Below are 8,858 nucleotides of genomic sequence, written 5' to 3'. Positions count from 1 at the left end.
ATGTAATTACTAATATCAAAAAAGTATTGTTAGCAGTAGAAATTCTATTCTTGATATCAAAATTGATCATTTTTACTAGTAATGATATACTTGTTGATATCAAAAATTCATATCCTGAGAATGATTAAAAGCTTATTCGGCTTGCCATATTTTGTGGGTTGTTTTTCTTTCCATTTGTCTCTATCTTACCTTTATGCATTCTCAACTGTTTTATGGCAAACACTGCCTCCTGCAGTATAAACAAAGCCAAGCCGAACCGAATTTCTCAGAGCATTAATGGGATACAGTACCCTATTTACCCCAAAAATGATAATTCTTCAAAATATCTACTTTTGCGTTTTGCAGTTGAAAGAAAGTCAAACAAGTTTGAAATGATAAGACTGCAAGTAATTTAAATTTCATACTTGGGTGAATTATCCATTTAAGAAAATGCCTCGTGTTTGCATGATATAAAATACGTTTCCCTTTTCTTTTCTCAATAAATTTCTCAACTTTGTCTGTCTGCCGATGGAAATTATAATTTGTTGACACCAGACAGATGTACCAAGGCTTGCTGCTTACTCATGTTATGGAAACAAACACTGCTTTACAGGCGAGTAAAAGTTGACAATCCTGACTTAGCCAAAAGACTACAAAAGAAAAAAAGATACAGGTCTGATTCGTTTCTATGCTTGCGACCCCTTCATGATAGAGTTTAAATAAAAAGTAATGCTATTCTCTTTTGTGATTATTAAAGTGGCATTGCTTTTGAATATTAAAGTATTCTGTTCTGCTATATATGATGCTAAATAAATGTAATCTTTAATGTTTGTTACATTCCCTTCAGATGTAAATGAATGCCAGGTGAATCCATCTGTTTGTGGTCCAAATTCTAAATGCACAAATGTAAATGAAGGTTACTGGGAATGATGTAATGCAACACTCCCAAATCTCATCATCAGCATCAATAACACATGTACAGGTGAATCGCCTCTTTGTTTCGCCCTGTTTAATGACGTTTGTTGAATAATTTGCTTGGTTTTTATTTGATTAAAATGTTCTAAAGTGATAACACCACCAACAACAACAGGTATGTAAACAAAACCTGAAATCACACAGATGGGTGCTGGGTTGTTGCAATTTTTGAGCTACAGTGTACTTTGAGTATTGAGAATGCTCTAAAATTGTTTAAAAATGTTTGGTGATAAGTATTTGTGTTGATGAGTGTGTCTAATATAACCTCTTTCAGGTGATAGAATGTCAATTGCTGTTTACGATTTTTTCTATATCAGCTTCAACAACCCTGATGACAGGAATTACAAAGATTTTGCAGTAAAAAATCAGTCCACTGTGAGTATTTCATATATTGAATACATACTAGTACTAATTTAAGGTCCAAATGTGTGAAATTTGTGGCTTCAGGTCTGATAGTTTAGAAAAGTTTACTTATATGATCATTTTTTTAAATGAAGACAAACAAATCCATTCACTTCTCAGTCATTAAAAACAACAAATATACAAGTCATTGTCAATGTCATTGGTAAAACATCATATCGCAGAATTTTTTATAAAATGTCACATTCCATTATTTAATAAATATATTTGTTATGGCTTGTGTTTCACTCCATAGGTCTAAGCAGACTACAAGATTAATGTAGCCAACAACAACCTGGATTTTAGCAATTAGCTAACAAAATGATTTTTGGCATTCTCTGGAGTAAAATGTATTTAGCTCCACATGCATTTGCTCTGATTGGTAAAGATTAAAATATTAACATTTCTTATTGCTTGTGTTGTGGTATATTCATTCTGTAGCTGATTGGGATTGCATTTGTTTTTATCTTTAGTCTTATTGCATTTAAGACATTTTGTTCTGACCTGAATGAGTGCAACGATAAAAATGGCCAAAAATGACATGAATCTGAAAAAGGTGATTCCCTAGCCTATTATGCCTGCAAAAAAATCAAATGATGCATTTTAAATGTAGATATAGAGATAAAAGTTGTAGTTAGTTTTTTTATAAATGTATGTTTGATTTACACACATATATATTTTTTATAATGCAATTCAAGTCACTTTGGATAGCATCTGTTGAAAATGTCTTGAGGATAGGCTAAATAATATTATGCTGAAACAACTTTTTGTTAATTCTTCCCTGAGTCCACAGCAAAGCTACATCATAAGGGACAGACGCGTTTTAATGGCATGTGGGATTAACACCAGACTGGAGACAAGGAAATAATTATCATGATAGTTTAGCATGATAATCCCATTCCTTGCTTCCAAAAAGATTTTGTGGGAAAATTATATGAAAAGGAAACAAAATTCATCAGAAGGGGACACACAGTTTAAATAGTTTTACCCAAAAGAAAACTTCCAGACAATCTACGGCTACTAGGTGGATAATTCAAGTTAGATGTTTTTAAAGGGTTGAGCTTGAAGTAGATAGGTTTTGTATTCAAATGTATTTACCCATATAAGTGAAAGCACCTATCGAACAGACAGCTGGATTACCATGCTAAAGTTACAGAAGCCTTTAAAGACAATGCGGGTGACTGGTTTCTGAACAGGGCTTAGTCCTAAATAAATGGTAGAGCAGTCCAAACTGAAAAAAGCTTGCAGTGACATTTAATAAAAACACAATTGCCCCTGTTTGTCTCAAAATGCACACCAGTTAAGCATTTTTGGAAAACATGATTATAAAAAAGCTTAAATGTCTATTAAACTAAGGCTAAATCCTAGTATAAGGTAAAACAAGTACCAAAGGATCACATTTTAAATTTGAAATTAAAATGTATAAAAGACTGTTGAGTTGACAGGACACGTTCACACTGTGATGACCATCAGTACACCTACAGAGGCTTTCTACTCTGGACAAGAACATATCACAGTGAAGTCTACCAATCAAATCGTAAGTATTGTATTAATATTTAGGCTGGACTTGACTTGCTTTTATCTTTATAAAGATAAATAAATTATTAAAGGTTTTAAGATAAATGTATACTCTGCAAATCAGCAAGGAAAAAGGGATCCTCGATTTTTTTCTGATCACTTAAAGTCTTGCATTCCCTACCAGTATTCAAGTTGTTATATTAGTTTATGCGTTCATAATCAATTCATTAACTGTTTATCATAATGCATACTACTGTATATCATCCTAGAGTGCACACTTGAGTTGTTGTACTTATGACACAGTTTCCTGTTTTACAGATGTAACTAGTGTATCTGGATGTACCAAAATTCATTTACTTAAGAAATAAAAAAAAATCTTTTATTCAGATCTTGAACAAGAAAATGGGCAGTGAAGGTACGATATAATACTTACAATAACCAAACAATAAACGGTTAACTGTTCCAACCTATTATACATTATCCTGTTTCTTCCATGCAAACTGAAAAGTTATCCACATTACCTTAAACATAAATTATGAGTATTTGATTTTTTGTAAATATTAATTTTATTTGTTTATCTGACAATGGGCAGCACTGTCTAAGAAAGTCTAATTAATTTCGTAGAGACAAGGATAACATCAAAATACCCATCAGGTATTATAATGGCAGTTCTGCTGATCCTTGCATGTGTTGTGGAAACACATACTTTTACAGGTCCAAGCATGAATGTGCAGGTAGGAGGCGTTTATTATACTTTACCAAATAGATTAAATTAATAGCGACTGACCAGAACAAAACTTACTGGTCTTCATAACTCTTCCATTTTAGATGGGCAACAGAACTAAAACGACTGCTATTTTAAAATGTGAGAACCATTGTTGTTGATCTACTAAAATTCTTCTGATTTCAATAAATTACCCTTAGGGTATACAAATTCCTCATCATATTAAGATTTCACGAATTAACAATGACTGCAAGTTAAACACATTAAAAATGCAAGTTAAAAATGTGATGTTATTAATACAATGACTGAGAAAATGAAAACTACACTTGACTAAAAGATAACAAATGTTCTCTTTTGTTGCCATGGTAGGCTCTTAGTTTGCTCGTGAAATGTGGTACCCACAACACTACCGGTGTCCATCAGGTGTTGGCAGATGCTTAAATATGGGGGAAGATGCTATGTTGAGAAATTATAGTTCCTTCTTGCTATAACAAAGCAATAATTTATGGTGAACAAGTGAAAATGGAAGTGAGTGACTTGGATCAAATTACACATGTAATGTTGAAGGGGCTTTACATGTGATTGTGGATAGTAGATCATAGTCATTGCACCACCAACTAGCAGCAGAAAGTGTCACAAATTTCTTTAAAATAGTCCATTGATATTAACTCACTTAAGCACGTGACCACCTTGCATTGCTTTCTGAGATGCACAATGTAGCAATGGCGACATAGCCCTTCACTGCTGCTTGCTGCTATGTTCACAGTTTATCAACAATGGCACATCTGTACAATTCATCCATGACTGTGTGCAAAATTGTAAACAGGAAATCAAGGAAAGTATTGTGGAGAAGTCAAATGTTTCTCTAAACTCACTTGAAATAAATGTGAAGATAATATGATTTTGAATGTTTAAGTTTTTGTTTTGCAACTCATTTGTATTGTTATTTTTTATATTATAAAAACAGAGGCTTTCTCCATTGACCCCTGCTATGACTACACTATTCTGGATGATCCGCGGAGAGCCACCACCCAGAAGGACTTTTACAGTTCATTTTGGTATTATGGTTACATGATAGATGATGGATGGTATCGTCTCTTATTTTATGGCCAAAGCACTAAGATGCCAGATACAAGTGTTGAAGAGCAGAGCTGTGGTACTGAAGTCTCTCTGAGGTTAAACGGTCAACATCCAAGAATCGAGGATGGTGTGGTCACTCGAGGTGTCTGTGGTGACTGGAAGAATAGCTGCTGCTATTATAACTCCACTCCCATTAAAGTGAAAGCATGCCCGGGAAATTATTATGTCTATGAGTTAAGAAGACCACCTTGGATCACAGCAGCAGATAGCCAATTAGCGTATTGTACAGGTAAATATATTTTCATACATCTTCCTAATATATAGATGTTTGTCGGAACCTCCCCAATTCCAAGTCTTTGATTATGCTGTCTCCAACGGGACATCAGCATGAGCCATTGGGAGTCACTGAGAAGCTTAAACCGGATGTTTTGGCTACCCATACCCACTAATTACCTTCATAATGTTCCTTTAACTATTCATTCTGCAACTTATAATTATCTTTTATGTTACAACAACAGAGGCTTTGCCAATTGCAAAGTTTCAACTAAATAAGTCAAAAATATTATTTAGTAAAAGAAGACGGGGAATTATGTGTCGTGGCGTGCTTTTTAAGTGCCAAATAGTTACAGTACACTGTTACAGCAGCTTTTTGATGTGTCTTTGACCCGTTTTGACAAGAGTTACCTAGCTAACGTCATTAGCAGCTGGTGCATGTATATGTTATGTCAATTTTTTTTGCGTTTAAGCAATTTGGGTGTGCTGAGTGTAAAATCAAGAAGGGCTAGGGCCAGTGGCGGATTTAGCAAATTGGGGGCCCAAGGCGAAGGTGTGTATGGGGCCCCACTATCCGATCTTTAAAAGAAAAATATTTACTTCAAAATGAAGATGGACAGCAGAGAACACACAAAGTGTACTGTAATGATTTTTTTTCATAAAAAATCCAGTACACAATCACTTTTTATATTGAAATTAAGTCGTTTTGTGTGTGTTCTTTACAGTTTTTGAAAAAATCATTTGCAATAAAAAGAGTAAACATTTCCAGGATTTTTCCTTAAACATTTAGCAGTTTTGATAAGGACTGAGGTTGATTAACAGATTTATGCAAAAAATTGAATATCGTTTAGTTTTGAAAAATGTTCAAAGCATTTTCCCAAAATATGTGTCAAAATAAGATTTGTCACCAACAATCATTCCATTTTCTGTGACAAAGAGAAAGTTGTGGCCAAAATAACACTCAACAGCAACACATAGTGGACGAAAACATCCCCAACATAACATTTACATTTATTCATTTGGCAGACGCTTTTGTCCAAAGCGACTTACAAGTAGTTTGTATACAGTGACACATCACTGCAGATCAATCAGGGGTAAGGTGTCTTGCTCAAGGGAACTTCAGTAATGACCTGCTGGCACTGAAATTTGAACCAGCAACCTTCTGATCACAAGCCCAACTCTCTAACCACCAGGCCACAGCTGACCCCTGGATTAAATTACATAAGGGTTAAATTCGTTTTTTTCTGTAGTAACGTTATTTACGTCACCACAAAATATTTTTTATCAGTGTAGGGCTGTGGCTATTACTAGCTAAACTAGGCGGTTGACTCACCAAAGCCCCATCATGGTCATCATTAGTGTCAAAGTGGCCACCACTGGACAACTCTTCCACGTCATTGACACTGTCGCCGGGGACAGCGGGCGGCAACAACGTGAAGTCCTCTTCAATTTCATCTTGGTTCACGTTATTTAGCGCCACTTCACTGCTAGCTGCTGCTGCTGCTGTACAGGCCTGTACAGTTTGGACGCCGTTGTTGTTCCTGTCAGTGTCCTCAACAACAGCACTAAAAAAATTTGTCATCTTTGGCAGCGTTGCCAATTATTTATCGATGTCTTTTCGCTTTTTTCTTTTATCTGAGCCGCTTGGGTAAGACCGTTTCATTTTCGCGTTTATTTTTGTCGTGATTCGTCTCTGTTTGTGTACAAACCCAGTCCTGTCACTCTGTGTTTATCTTTCGCGCCGCGCAGCGCGCACGGTTACGGACGAGTCCATTTCATTGTGATAGAAGGGGGTGTATGTGTGTAGTGACAGATAAACATGAAACATTTTAACTACTACTTCAAAGTTTCAACGTATTTCTTAAGAATATTAATACAATTTACCATGCTTTGAAGTGTTCATGATGATAAGGGTTTTGTTTATTTTTTATTTTAAATTTTATAAAAATAAAAAATAAGGTTGGTTCAGGGCCCACCTATTATGACCGCTGGTAGGGGGCCCCAAGCAGCCGCCTACCTATGCCTCTATGTTAAGACCGCCTCTGGCTAGGGCCATAAATCTTGATGACTTTGTGGATGTGTTTGCGAAAAACATAGCAACAGGCGAAGGCGAATAAAGCTATTCTGAAGCCTGGTAATTAGAATCAGAGACCATTGATCCCTGTTTGGAAGTTCTTTTTGTAACAGTAATAATTATTTTTGTTTTACATTAAGCAAATATATAAATGTTTCTTACATATACTGTATAGCCTGGTAATCAGAATCAGACTATTGATCCTTGTTGGGAAAGTCCTGTTACATCAAGCAAAGATGTGATTGTTTCTGTGCTTGCTTTTATTTGTATCTGCCAGTATCTGCTTTTCCCCAGTAACTGTTTTGTTTGCAATAAATGCAATAAAAATAAACCTTATGCCAAATATAATTGCAAAATAAAATATAATTGTTGTGAAACTCAAAATGTTAACTGTACTGTTATTAGTCTATGCACATTATATCATTAGTAACATTAAATATAACAAGTATATCAGTAGATGTAGCTGCCGTCAAAGGCAACTTATATAGGTCAGTTAAATTTGGTTCATATATAAATATATATGAGAGGTTTAAAATCATATGTTTGAAATAAATGATGTCTTATGGATGATAAATAATAATTTCATGTTTATTTCTTTTGTTAAAACTTTGTGGAAAGGGTGGGAACTTATTTTTTGTTCCGTGTGGAAATTTGTTGTTTTGTGGACGCTGTATGGGCTACGACTTGCGTGCCATGTGTCTAAAGTTCGCGAATGATTGAAAGGTTATTGATAAGTTTGCTGGTGAATCGTGAAGATGATGTTTACCCTCTTGGGTCTATGTGGCCAATGAGGTATAATTTCTTTCCTTGCCCTTTATTTGTGTTACGCAACTGTGTTGTAATAAGCTAATTAAGATATTATTTTTCGTGGCATAATGTATGCTTTAACTCTTAGTTTCCTATGTTATTTTGTTTAATATTGTCTGCAAGTATGTCAAGAATTTAAGGTTAATTTACGTCTTTTGTGCTTTATTTATACCAGTTCTGACGGCAATGTAGAAATGACCAATAAAGGAACATGTAAAGACATGTTTGAAGACTTTGTGAACAAATAAATGCCCGTTAAAACCCAGGAACGACTCGAGCCTTTATTTAACCTCGAGGGGAGTAACAGTAGAAGTTTCTTTAAGTCTTTCTGATAGTTTCTACAGGCCGGTTTACTACAACAGTAGAAAACAATTCTGAAATGATGTGTTATAGTTTTGGTGTGCCACCCCAAGATTTTAAGTGGCCCCATCTGGCCACCCCTATGAAAAATTTCTGGAGGCGGCACTGCCTACAGTGCAATTAAGCTAGGTATACATCCGCACTAAAATATCAAGATGAAAGTTATCATAGCTTGCGTAGTATAGACCCAGCTCCCAAACCAACTTTGAGAATAGATTAACGGCGGCCTTTTTTTGATCGCGCGATAAGAGTCTCACGTTAACGCAGCACGTTAACGCCGATAACGGCCCACCACTAATGACAATACATATGCCAAAATTATAAATTCTAATTTACATTGATTTATCAAATGCCACCAGGGGTTGCAAATTTTTTGGAGTATGTTGGATCAGTGAAAATTAGCCTATCGTATCAAAATAATGAGATGTTGTCTTGACACAACAATATAGTGGACCCTTTCATACACGTGGGGCAATGCACGACGCAAGTGTTGTTTGCCAGATTCAACCAGATGCAGTTATCATTTTCATGTCATGCGTGCGCCATGTTGTTTTTAGTAGCAAATGCATTTTCATTTTCCCAATTGTTTGCCCATTTGCGTGTTCGTCTGAAAACAAGGTTTCTTCAGGCGCATTGCTATTTTGAGGCATCTGAAATAGACTGCACTGT

Source organism: Triplophysa dalaica, chromosome 13 (genome assembly GCF_015846415.1).
Source record: "Triplophysa dalaica isolate WHDGS20190420 chromosome 13, ASM1584641v1, whole genome shotgun sequence".
In the NCBI taxonomy this organism is placed as follows: Eukaryota; Metazoa; Chordata; class Actinopteri; order Cypriniformes; family Nemacheilidae; genus Triplophysa; species Triplophysa dalaica.
This window is presented reverse-complemented; position numbering follows the sequence as displayed.